This window comes from Stegodyphus dumicola, chromosome 1 (assembly GCF_044657685.1).
Source record: "Stegodyphus dumicola isolate Sdum_Otavi_A_Nest chromosome 1, ASM4465768v1".
Classification (NCBI taxonomy): domain Eukaryota; kingdom Metazoa; phylum Arthropoda; class Arachnida; order Araneae; family Eresidae; genus Stegodyphus; species Stegodyphus dumicola.
The window spans coordinates 264,568,382-264,581,636 of NC_140768.1; the positions used below are offsets into that span (position 1 = coordinate 264,568,382).

Genomic DNA, 13,255 nt, shown 5'->3' on the forward strand with positions numbered 1-13,255 from the left:
AGTCGTCTAACGATTTTTAACTTCAGAAATTATACAATGAGCTATAGTGAATACTGCAGCTTTATTGTTAAGCTTCTTTAATGTGATAATTACTTTTAATTATACTCGAAAAAGGACTGAAGTGAAGAAAAACATTTTAAAGCATTTTATTTTTCAGTGAATGAAATTATCTTATTACTCAACAATAAATTATAATGAATAAGCTGATTACTCTCCATCAGATTATCTGAACTGAATTTTTATTATTTTGGGTACGTTATATTGCATTTTTCAGTATATTTTGGCAGCGCTGATGTTAGTTTAATTATCGATTTCATAAAATTATGATATGAATTTGATATTTGGGGAACACAAGTTTCTGTGTTCTTTCTATCTGTGCAACAAAACCTGACGAATTTTACTTAAAAAAGTCGAAAACGATCAAGAAAGGAGTTAACGATAATGGTTTCAAAACGTAGAACAGATAGACTGAACGAACTAAATATAATAAATCCAGAAGAATTTCCGATATCATTCTAGCTAGATAAGACAACTGGATATGCAGTCTTCAGATTACAATATAACTTCTCAAAGAAGGATTAAAAAATGTGTATTCCCATAAAATTTAAAAATTCTGCATCAGTTACGTATCATATGGCGTTAAAAATGTCTTTTATAAATTTGAAAGAAAACTGCAAAAAATATTAATTAAAAACATCATGAATTAAATGTAGTTCTATTTAAATCAATGATATTTAAATAATATTACTAAGAGCTGCCGTTATTGCTTTTGAATCGCTTACTTTGTTCATGAGCAATAGATTATCTATAAAAGTGTATTAGGCTTTTGCCGAACAGAAATACATTGGCTCGCGAAATGTAAAAGTATCATATTTCGTACAGTGGCAATAAAAGCTTTTAAACTGCTGAGTTTGTTAATCAAAAATTCATTAAATTTGCTTGAAACGCACAAAAAATATTTAAAAAAAATTGAAATTCGGGCTTTGAGGTGGACATGTTCGAATGCAGAACTATTATGCGTTCAATATTTCGTGGCGTTGAGTTCCCATGTCTTTCCACAATGCGACGAACTCAAAATGCGAACATTTTCATTTTTTAATAACAAAAGCAGAGTTTCAGATCCTTTAACATTTTTTAGAAGAAATCAACCAAAGTTTTAAAGATTCTATCATTTTACCATCTGTTTATGCGAATTTGGAAGCTTGACTCGCAAAAGAAGAAAACGTTATGCATATTACTTACGCGTAATTAAACTTTTCTTGTTCATAGGCAAATTTTGAAATAGGTTGATCTTTTTACGACTCCATTGTCTAAGTTTATCCCATATTTTTATCGAACAATTGTAATGCTATTAACCGCGATATAAGTTATCGTTTTTGTCAATAGCGATAAAAGTGATAGTGATAAAAATGATTTTGAATACCCTGTTCTTCAGATTTGTATTTAAGAACCCTTTTATTTAAAATATATTTTTAAATCTCCTTAAAAGTATCAAGACTAAATTAACTTGATTGTTTTCATAAAATTAAAAGGATGTTTTTAGTGTTAGATCTGTAACTTATTAATATAGGTCATTCTACTGATGTACTAGAGGAGAGATATTAAACTCTTGTAAAAATTAAGACGATTTCAAATATTGTGCATGAACCGCCCAATATGCTGTGTTCAACCAAGATTTAGGAATATCTCTTGGATAAAATAACTCCAATTACTCCGATACAATCGTATTCAATCATCTTTTTAGACGGTTTTCGAATGAAAGACAGCAAAAACCAATTGAGAGATTACACGCATGAAAAAATGGAGAAATTTTTTATTTTGAGCACTTTTTCCAGAAAGATATTTAGATATTTATATCCTTAAAATATAAAATATTTTAATGTGGATACTCTGGGCATTTATATAAAGCAACAGTTTTAACAACATAAACACTTTTCGTTTATGAAATTGTTGGTATTTTCAGAAAATCCTGGAAATAAATGACTTCAGTAATGCTGTTGATATTTTCAACAAATCTTGAAGAAAACAGTCAATTAGTCGGTTATATATTTCGGACATCTGATTTCTGCTTCTAAACATGGTTTAGTTTTAAAACTAAACAGAGTCCAGCATGAAATTAACAGCCTGTAATAACAAAAACAGTTATAATTAATTATGACAAATTTTATCAACCTTGCTGTGGGCAATAAAAATGCAGCGCAATGGCAAGTTGGCCACCTCTTGCGTTATAGAATTTCATTAGAACTGTGATATTTCTATGATCTCTTCTGACAATCGTCAGGTATCTATCAAATATTCCAAATTTGGGTATATAGTTTCCGAATTCCTCAATGAAAATCTTTCATCACAAAATTAATTTTCAATTCTGATGCATTTTGATGTTTTAAAACCAGACTACTTGCAGACTGCAGTGAAAAACTCCCTGTTTTATTTTTTCATTCTTTTCTTTTTTCTCTTTTTTTTTGGGGGGGGAAGGGGAGAGAGGAGAAAAGGAGGAAAAAAACAGGAAATCCGTGCTTCATTTTAACAGTCATTTGCAAAAATAACGAGCAAATTAAAAAAAGAAATCGTAAGAATGATTTATATATATATATACACCACCTTTATATTTCGTAATACCACATTGTAAGCAGACGAATGCTGTTACATCCAAATGCTGAAATAAGTTTCCATTTCAAGTCCTTGACATTCGAATATAAATTAGTTATTAACTGAAAAAATAGATAAGTACTGCTAAATTTTCGACCTTTCTTATATGCCAAGCATATAATCAAATCAGGAAACACGCAAAGTCCTTTGATTTATTTCTCCTTCCGGTTACATGCTTAAACTCGTAGATTACTTAATTTTTTTTAAAGAATGACACTTGTATTTCAAGGTGTAACTAAAAATTATCCCTGAGATTATTTTTTCTTTTATAACTAGACATCGGGATCCGTAAGAAACTTCGGGATCAGGACTTCTCGCTTGCAATTAATGATAACAAAATTTCCTGTCCAATATAAAATAGCCACTCTTCGTGTTGTGACTTATCGCACTTGTCTGACAGTAACATCAGGTCAAGTGCACGAATTTTTTTCTTCGGCAAGAGTGCAGGGTTGACCTGGCACACTTCACAGAAAGAATTAGTCTAGTTTCATCTTAATTTTGAAGAATTTTCCGGAAGTATTACTAGCGATGACCACCAACTCTAGGACTTGACGAATCCCTGAATGCATGTTCTTGGCAGATAACCATCTGCTGCCTGGATAACTTTGTCATGCAGAGAAATGAACAAAATAAAATAATAATTAATGTAATATAATTCATTATTAACTTCGTAAGATATCCTAGCTTTCTTAACAAGACAAAAAGGAGATACACAATTTCAGAAGCTCAGCTCTGGTCCCGACAAGTAAGCGTTTGTTGACACTCTAAGAAAACAATTCACAATTTGTTGGTTGCTTTTACTTTCGAATTTTTCAAACGGGCTTCTATTTATTCCACCCTTAATTTAAAAATTAACAATATTTGGTAAATTTTCCTTAAGGAGTGTTCTATCCAGGAATGCAGTTCAAACTTTAAAGCAGGCCAATAAAGAGGATTTTATTAATCCATTTTACTCTGAGTTACATAATGCATAATAAACCACGCACTTAAGCGTTGTCTTGTCTACTCAATAGTATTGTACTCAGTACTAGAAGGCAAAGTACATTCTTTTGTTGAAAATTGACATTGAAGAGAAACGCTTCAAGATAAGAATAAATAGAGATGATTAACGAGTCTTTGTTATGCTAACCATTTAGCGTGCATGAGTGATAACTAACAGTCTTGGATGTACAAAGAAAAGCTTCAAAAACAAGAAAATTTTTTAGATTCAAAACCTCAGATAGACAATCAAATGATATAGCTTGATGCAGTTTACGTTATATGCGAACTGAAACATCACTACGATGTAGGAGGAAATGAGACATTACTCCTAGCAATATTCTTCCACTTGCCACTGCTATGCTCTTTTTCTGTTATTTGTCCTTCCAATGTAGTATTGTTTGCAATTTACCAGAGTCAACAGAAACTTTTTTTTTTTTTTTTTTTTTTTTTGAGATCCGACTGAGAAATTCCAGCACTGCAGGATACAAAAACGGATGCAGATGAGAATAGGTAGAACTCATCAAGTATGAAACTTTTGGAAAAAATTTAATTAATTATTTACAACGTTTATAACGCATTGAGCACTGAAAGAATCACCTACGATTTTTTTCCGTTTATTAAAAACGCTGATACTTGCACATTTCCCAGTGATCATCTATTCAACAGCATGGAGATTTTCATCAATATTCGAAACTTGGTAAATTAAAATTACTTTTCCAGTGCAAGGTATCTTTCTAATAGTCCGCTGTGGTTTCCTATTGTGTACCATGTATAGTTCGACCGCCTCATCCGCGACCATGAGCGCAAACACGCATGCGCCATTTGGACCGAATTATTCTCAAAATAGGGTGGAAGGAAAGGGACTTTTTTTCCCTCGAGCATACAAATTTTCTCTTCCCGATGAAGAGAAGACTCTCACGTGACTTTTCACGGCGCAGCAAATAATAACGTCCCATTTGGACGAGTCTATGTGTTTTGGCAGAATGCCAGCCAAGGTTGCGTTTGAGATGGTCGAACTATAATAGATATTTAAAAAAATTCTATCATTTTGGCTGGCACAAAGTTTTTCTATGTGGAATAAAAGTTTTAAAAAAATTTTAGGTGATAGCTATTACATTGAGCATTTCACACCTCATATAATCGCTCATTTACTTTCAATACCCTTGTGATGCATATTATTGTCTGATATCTCCTGATAATCTGTTATGCCTTTTCCCCTCTTGATTCCTAAAGGATTTTACGATATAATAATGTAGTGTTTCCCAAACTTTTCTCATCATGAAATGTCTTAAAGTTCTAAAATTTTTAAGAAACACTAGAATTGTAATAAATGATAACACAGATATATTTGATCAACTATTAAATTTTATATCATGCCTGTAAAAGAAACGTTTAACAGTTTTTTAATTTACTAAAATAAAATGACACATAAAACTAATTAAATGAAACAAATACAGTAAATCTTCTTAACACGAACTAGCTTAAAGCAAACACCTGGTTAACATGAACAAATTTTCCGTGCCGACAGCAATGAATACGATCTTATAAGGAAATTTTATTGGTTAACGCGAATTTCGGTTAGCTCGAATTTAACAACAGTTTTTTAGTCCGTTGTATCATTAGATTTTATCATTTAACACGAACTTTTAGGCTTTCATTTGAATTGAAAACCTCTTATGGCACTGGACCCATAACATGCATGGCTTCTTATGAATAGTCCATAACATGCATGATTGAACTTAATGAATGTAAAGGTTCACCCCACCCCCCAAATACAACAAGTCGTCTTCAGTCTGGTACTTTTGAAGTTATGAAGAGATCTTATCTCTTAGCTACTTAAGACAGCTGCAGTTCGCGATATTGAAAAGGAGATGAAAACGCCAACTTGATGCAATGATGTTAAGCCATCGCCGCACCCTAAAAATCCGTATCATCATGGCACATACTGAAATGTTTTAGCAAACCTTGGAGACATAAAGACGCTAATCCTATTGATGAGTTAGATTGTGACAATTATACCACTTCATCTGGCGAACGGAATAGTCTACAAGACGTTGCTGACCCTGGTGTTAGTTTTGAGAAGTTTATTAATGCAGATTATTATGCAGATGTTATTAATGCAATATTGCTATGTGATGTGTGCTCCAGTGGTTAGAAGCAGTTGTCTCTGAGGTGCAAGAAATGTCATCTGATAAAAGTGAGGACAATATCATTCCACACAGCGGGCGGGAAATGCTACACTGTAGAATATTTGCTGCAACATTCGAATGGATCACTAGTTTTACGGAGGCCATGAGTACAGTTGGCAGTGAAATTTGTAGGCATTTTTGTTCCCGTTTGCGACTGCTCATTATACAGGAATTTTTTTGCAAAAAAAAATTATCTATGAGTGTTTTTTCGAGTTACAGTACAGTAATTAATGTAGTATTGTAGTGTTTTCTATGATGGCGTGCATAATTTAGTATGGTAGCAATGTAATATACTGTAAATGGTTAATGTGTATAAAAATTACTCCAAAAGTAAAATTTAAGTCATTTGATTTTTCAGTCTTTTGAGATTCGTGTTAACGAGGGTTTACTGTAATGTAAAAAATAAAAACATTTCTAGCTTTCATTGTCTTGAATGTATCTGAGTCTTGGAATTATAAATTCCTTTACTGTCAGGAATAATGCTAGAAATCTGAATTCTTATACCAAATGCCAGGTCGGTTTCGGTACTTGGATTTGTTAAAGCGTAAGGTAGAAAACCTACCTCGTACAAATACCTAGTCGAATTAAAATATGATTAGCTTGTTTTGATAAGTTCGAATATTTTTCTGACAAACTTATCCCAAATTCGTTTAACGGTAGATCTTTAAATTTTTTTTCATGCCAGAATCAGTACTCAAATCAAGTAATTTCAACTCAAATCAATTTATTAAGCACTGCAATCAATTAATTTCTTACCTGTAATCGTGAAAGGATGTCGAATTCAAAAATTGTCTTTATGGTACTGTAAGAAATATTGACCAAAGGTTAACTGCAAGTTTATGTAAATATTGTAATATTTCGAGGTAAACTTTACTGACTATTTTTAAATTTTCTTCATTCATCATTTCTTCAGTCCTCTAATGTAGAAAACAGTCAAATTTTTCTCTTCTAACGAAGAAATCCGAAATCTCAATTTTCGTTTCAATGACACAATTTTATTAGCTACGTTAGAAACGGAAATGTTTCTTCCTTATAATGATAAATTCATTTCGTTACACTTTGTAAATATATGGCTAAGAAAGAAAGTCTCTTTACTCTTACAAGATCTGCTAACAATTCCATGAAATTTTGCTCCATATTAATTGAAAAAAAAGAAATGCAATAACTCACTGTGTAGTTCAAATAACGTCGACAAGGCTTTTCTTTTAGATAACCACCTGACTTCAGTATACAATAAAAGTGCATTATGTTAACTACCCATTTGATTGTATAAAACTTGTAGAGAATTTTATGTTAATTAACCAGTTGTTATGATTTCAGCCTTTACTATAACTTCCCCTTTCCGTATTCCTTACCAGAATGCAAATTAGTTGTGAGTATTTAAAATTAGGTTTTTGTATTTGAGATAGAGATAGTTTCTGGCATCGCGTGCGCGCTACGTGGTTAGATCCTGCCAGCTCTAACAGTTGTAATCATTCGGCTTTGCAGTTTAGTAATATACCAGTTTGTTAATAAACACTTACATTTACTTTAAAAAATCATATTTTTTAAATGTAAGAATATACATAAACATATATCTATGTATGAATATAGAAAATGAGAAATTGTAGAGAGCTCGCCAAAAAGTTACCAGGAGCTGTGGCTCCAAGAAAAAGTTCAACACATTTTTGTAAAAAAACAATGTCATTGAAGGGTGAAAAATTATGCTATACGCGAAATAGAATGTAAAATATATTAAACACAGTAAAATACTAATCGTTGGAAACTAGTAATGGCAAAAAATACAGTAAAATACCTATAAAATGTGATAAGTGAAAAGTAAAAACATATAAAAAACCAATCGATGGAACAAGTTAAAAAAAATAAAACAAACAAAAAAATATAAAAATATAAAGCGGAAAATGGTCATACAGTCCTATACATTAAAATTTTGGTGGCTAATTTACTTGTAGAATAATGTGTTAATGATAATCTAGTTCAAAATTAACAATCAGCGTTTGGAAGTATACAGTATAATAGTTGGACCAAGACCAATGGTTGAACTACTTTTAATCCTAGCCACAAAAATGTGACTTAAATTTCATAAATAAAATTTAAAAACTTCTTACAAGCAGAAAATGACAGCGAAATGACAAGTGAGTTTTATAGTATATTTCTATCGTAGAAAAAGCTACAGTATTCCCTTTTTAAAGAAATAGTACTTTTAACGATAAAAAATACCACGTTTACTTAATGTTAACAAAAATTCTAAATTTACTTACCAATTTCTAAAAACATATAAAATAAAACAAGCAAAATGTCCAAAGAAAATAATACTTTTTAAAATTCTTAAGTGACACTAAAACTTTTCTTTATTTCTGAGCACAGTACCGAAACGCATTCTGCATTCTGCACGTATTTCATTGGCAACGTAAGCAGTCTGGTGTCGTGCTACATTATTAAATTATTTTCGCTGATGGTTTAAACCACTTTGTTTTATGTTCCCTCTTTAAATTTTTTAACAATTGTTTTAAACTGCGTTAAATACCTAAAAGCAAGCAAAGAACTTCAGTTTTATAATTTTTCATGGCACAGTTAGTGACTGTTTAGAGAACACAGTTTGAGAAAAGCTGCAGGAAAGGTTTGCAAAAAGAGAAAGAAAGTATTTTCCAAACTATGTAATTTTATTATGCTTCTACTCTTTACCTTTTTCGGAATATTTGAAACTGGTATTACTGATACTACTTAGTCCTCTCTTTGCAAAAATTTAATATTATGTTAATATATCCATATGCTTTTAATGAATCAAAATTAATTTCCTTACTTCCGCGAAACTGCATTAGAAACATGGTAACAATCGGGATATTTTTCATCATTAAATTTAATTATTTCTCATTTCATAATCCCAATCCTCATTTGTCTTGTATACATATGTACTTCTTCTGCTTACTTGCTGCTTCCAATCAGTTGAGCAACAGAAATGAATTATTCATTTATTCCATATGAACAAGAATATATTACGAACGAGAAACATCATGTTTCTTTGATGGATTTAGTATTTAAATGACAAAGAAAAGGTATTTATCAATTTTAGGCAGATGATGTTATGCTGAAGGAAATCAAAAATCACAACAAGAGCAGTCTCACTTATTTTCATTAATATACTTCAAATTTTCCTAGATTCAAAATTTTCCTAATTTTTTTATATTTTTCTTTAAAAACAGTATGTAAAAAATAAATTTTTTAATAAGAAAACTACTAGAGCAAAATTTAATTAGGCTGCATTGAAAATTACATTTGAGCCTGCTTTTCTTTTGCAACCATTATTTGATGACTGACAAATAATTTTTTTAATAGCGGGCATTAGCCATTTTTAGGCTTTCGCTACTACCAAGGCCATAAGTGGTAGTTATTTTATTATGGAAGCACCTAACAGGCGGCCGCCTTTTCCTCCAATGAAGGGAAAGACAATTTATATCCACGTGTGCCCTTCGGTGTCGCAGTCGATTTCTCTAACCACTATACCATTTGAGCAGCTGAAAAATGTCATTACAAAGCTCGGAAGTGATGGCCATTTCATTATAGGAGCAGCTAATAGATGGCCCCCGTTGCCTTCTATGAGAGGATGCAGAGGTACAACACTGCCTTCTCGAGGATTCGAACCCGGACCCATCGCTACGGCAGTCAAGGTCACTAACCACTGTAACGGCTGCGAGACCTGACACATAAATAAATTTTGTGACAACTGTTTCCAGTATTCCGGGTCCGATGCTCGGTTGCAAGCCTAATTATATATGGGAAATTGTCTTGTTATTTTCTCATATATAACATACGCTTTAAGTTCTCTTTAAAAGGTCTTCTATGTATCTATGTTAAGACCGAAATTGGAGAATGTCAACATTCACCAAATACGTCGGTGAAAGATCGAATATTGCATTACATTCTTGTACATTTGGACCCTCACCGGTTATGTCGACAATCACAGATATGCTTAGGTGTAGGTCGAAAAGAGAGGAATATATGTACACGCTGTAATTGCAAAAGGAAGTGTTCTACAAATAAATGCAGTTGTAAAAGCAAGGGCCTCTTGTGCAATTCAAAGTGTCATAATATCTATAGTTTAAGTTGTTGCAATAAATAAGATTTGAATCCCATAATTTAGTAAGTTTTTAACTTCTATTATTTTCCTTTCTCATTTTGAATGTACTGTGCGTTTTAAGTTCTTATATTCTTAAGTTCTTATTTTAAGTCTCAAGTGCGTTTTTTCGCGACTGAATTATGGAGAAAAAAATATAATATTCTTATATGTTCAACATTCACCATTAGTACATGGTGAATGCCGACATTTACCCGGTGTAAGTCAGAAATAAGAGCATTTGGAAAACATTTCGGAGATACACCAACCGACTATGTGAATGTTACCATTCACCGATGGCATATTTCACAAGTGCACATCAGCATAGCCACTGAAGGAGGAGTTTCGAAAATGGTCCAATGAGCTTCGATTGCTCTTGGTGACGCTAAATCTTCCTGCAAGTGAGCATATGTTATTTACGTTTCAATTTGCATTTGCTTCAAAGTTATAAATGTATGGCGTAATAGTAGAAAATCTCGTTGTACTTTCATTTTACAAGTATAATTAATCGCTGATATTTCACTGTCGCGATTTTTATCACGCATTAATATTTGGATTGATGTTCACGGCATATTATCGCAATTTACATCACGAAAATGACTCAAGTACAATGAGCCTCGAATATTATGAATTTACTAACACCTGTGGATTAATAGAATTCAACTGCATAGGTTTTCTTTTTTTTTTTCTTTTTTTTTTTTTTTTATTTGAGCTGAGAAGGACTGGAAGTGTTACAATGAATCTAGTGCTTTCTTATTTCAGTGCTTGCATTCTTCTGATTTTTAAAGTGTAAGATTCAGAATACATATTGTGTATAACCTGATTATATCCATTGTTAACATTAAAATTTATATGTTAATAAATTGAATATATTCGTTATGAATAAGATAAATTCATTCTGTTGAGTATTTGTGTAGATAGTATATTTAACAGTGAGCACTTATTGAATGTGAAAGTTAACACACTAAAAATGTATACGAATGGAAATTAATAAAGTTCACTTTGAATAAAATTCTGCATTGGCTATTATTATAAAACATCTTTTTCATATAGACTGCAATAAAAAGTGCTGACTTCTATTTTTCTAATATGCACAGTTTTACGTAAAGATAGCATTTGGTCTCAGATGTTAATTACATATTTCTTTCATCTTATTTACCACTTATTAAGTAATATTTCACATGGATATTTTTGCGGAGTGTCCAACATGGATTTTTATTTATTTCGAATGCTTTCAACCAGATAGTGAAAGCTTCACAATTGCTTAGATTTGATCTAACTTGGCAGTGAACATTTTCAGAAGAAATCGACGATGGTTTAATTATTTTGTACAGAAAATTGCGTGGCAAAATATTTTCAACCATCTTGCTTAAATCTTAAAGCACGCGAAGGGTCATGTGACATGACAGAAATATTACTGGATGTCCATTGGTCCATCCTAGAAGCCACTCCCTCGGTGGCTACAGAGGTGTGCACTTGTGAAATATGCTAACCGGTGAAAGTCGACATTCTCCAAATTTCGATGTTTCACCATAGCATCTACATGGAAAAAGGTTAGGTTAGGTTAGGTTATTTAATTACAGCAAAAGCCTCGAGGGCTATCTGCCTAAAGGGAGGGATGCCTTCGTGGAGGACTTTCTAAGGAAAACTGGCTCGTATACACGTTACACATAGGGAAAACGACGAAAACACCCATGCAGCCAGTCCGTTCGCGGGATTCGAACCTCGGACCGAACTACCAGTGTCCAACGACTTTACCGCTCGGCCGCTGGTGGGCTCCCACATGAAAGAAAGAAAAAAAAAAAAAAAGGCAAAAAATAATCGTATAGCGATAACCAAAACTGAATGAAAGTTTGAGGCTGCAGTTAATCAAACAGTAATAAATATCCAAATGGGTAGTATATTATTTCTAAGAAGTGCAGAAAAAAAGTGTAAATCAGTCCCTTCCATTTTTCTAGTGCTTCTAGTCTAACGTTACTCCGCATATAACGCGTTTGAAACGGTAAAGAGCTAGAGGGTTGTCTTGCCATGGTAAAAATGTGTTTGTGGATGCCAGAATATGCAACTATTGTTCACTGCATGCGTAGTACGTGGAGAAGGGCCTGTGCACTCTCTATATTGTTTTCAGTTGGTTTTTTGCTCGGGAAGCAGCAGATTATTTCTATTGGCTCTCAAACTGATCTACGAATTATTACTTACAGCAACAACGAAATCGAGATTAAATTTTCTTCTGTCCTGGGCAACGCGCGGAAAAAAAAAATTATTAGGAGAACTAAAAAAAATTATTTGCTTACTCTAGATAATTAAATATTATGAAGAATTGTAAACAGTTAACATTTTATGCATTCATTATATATTTCAATGTAAGTTTCAGCGATTACAAATGGAGCAGGGCAAAATCGCTCTGTCATCTACAAGGTCCGAAAGGCCCGTTCCAAAGACAGATCCATCCTACGCTCCTCGCCAAAATAAAATTCGTGGATTTGTCTCATGTTATTGTCAGAGAAATGAAATAAATAACAAATCTAAAGTCTGTCTTTTGTATTTGTGAATTAAAGCAAAATTTTCATGTACTCTGAGCCTTGTTCTAAATTCTTTTTTATATATTAACGCACTTTATACCAAGCTAACGATTATTGAGGCCATTCAGTTACGTTTCAGAATGATAAGATAAATTCAAGTTTTAAACTTCATTTCAAGCAGCAGGAGCTACAATCTTCGCATTAATTTTGATTTATCGCATGAAGTTTCTATTATTAGAATGTTTCGCAAACAAATATTATTTATTTATCCATTCTAGATTCTTACGCAAGGTTCAAGATTGTTACGCTTCCATTATCTTTTTCAAAAGTATCAATGATATTGCTGCTGTTACCTAAAATAACAAAAATTTCTTTATTTTGAAATGTATTTCAAAATAAAGAAATTTTTGTTGATGGTTATGATTTAAAAAATCAGTATGTACACCCAAATATTGACAAATGGGATTTCTAGTAAGTATATCACCTTCAACAGCAGTAGAACATTTTTTTTTTTTTTATTTATTTTTTTTTTATTTTATATCAAAATCTTACATAGATAATTTTAATGACAATCCAAATAGTTTACCTATACGGTGCTTTATATTTTTAAGCCAAAGTAGGGTAGCATGCAAATAGTAATAAGATTTATCAATAGACTCTACAACAGCTAAACATTCTAATTCAGTAATTGCATAGTTTTTTTAAATATGTTAAGTCCGTAACTTTGAAGAATGGAAAGCTATTGGATGTAAATTACCATCTGGGTGCTCTTGTTTTAAAACTGCACCACCATCTTCTTT

At 32.1% G+C, this 13,255-nt stretch overlaps 1 protein-coding gene across 1 annotated transcript in view; it reads left to right on the forward strand.

The window, feature by feature from the left end:
• The window catches only part of Hnf4 (Hepatocyte nuclear factor 4), a 200,748-nt gene that overhangs the window by 96,549 nt on the left and 90,944 nt on the right, over window positions 1-13,255 (forward strand). The gene's annotated exons all lie outside the window — the stretch shown is intronic.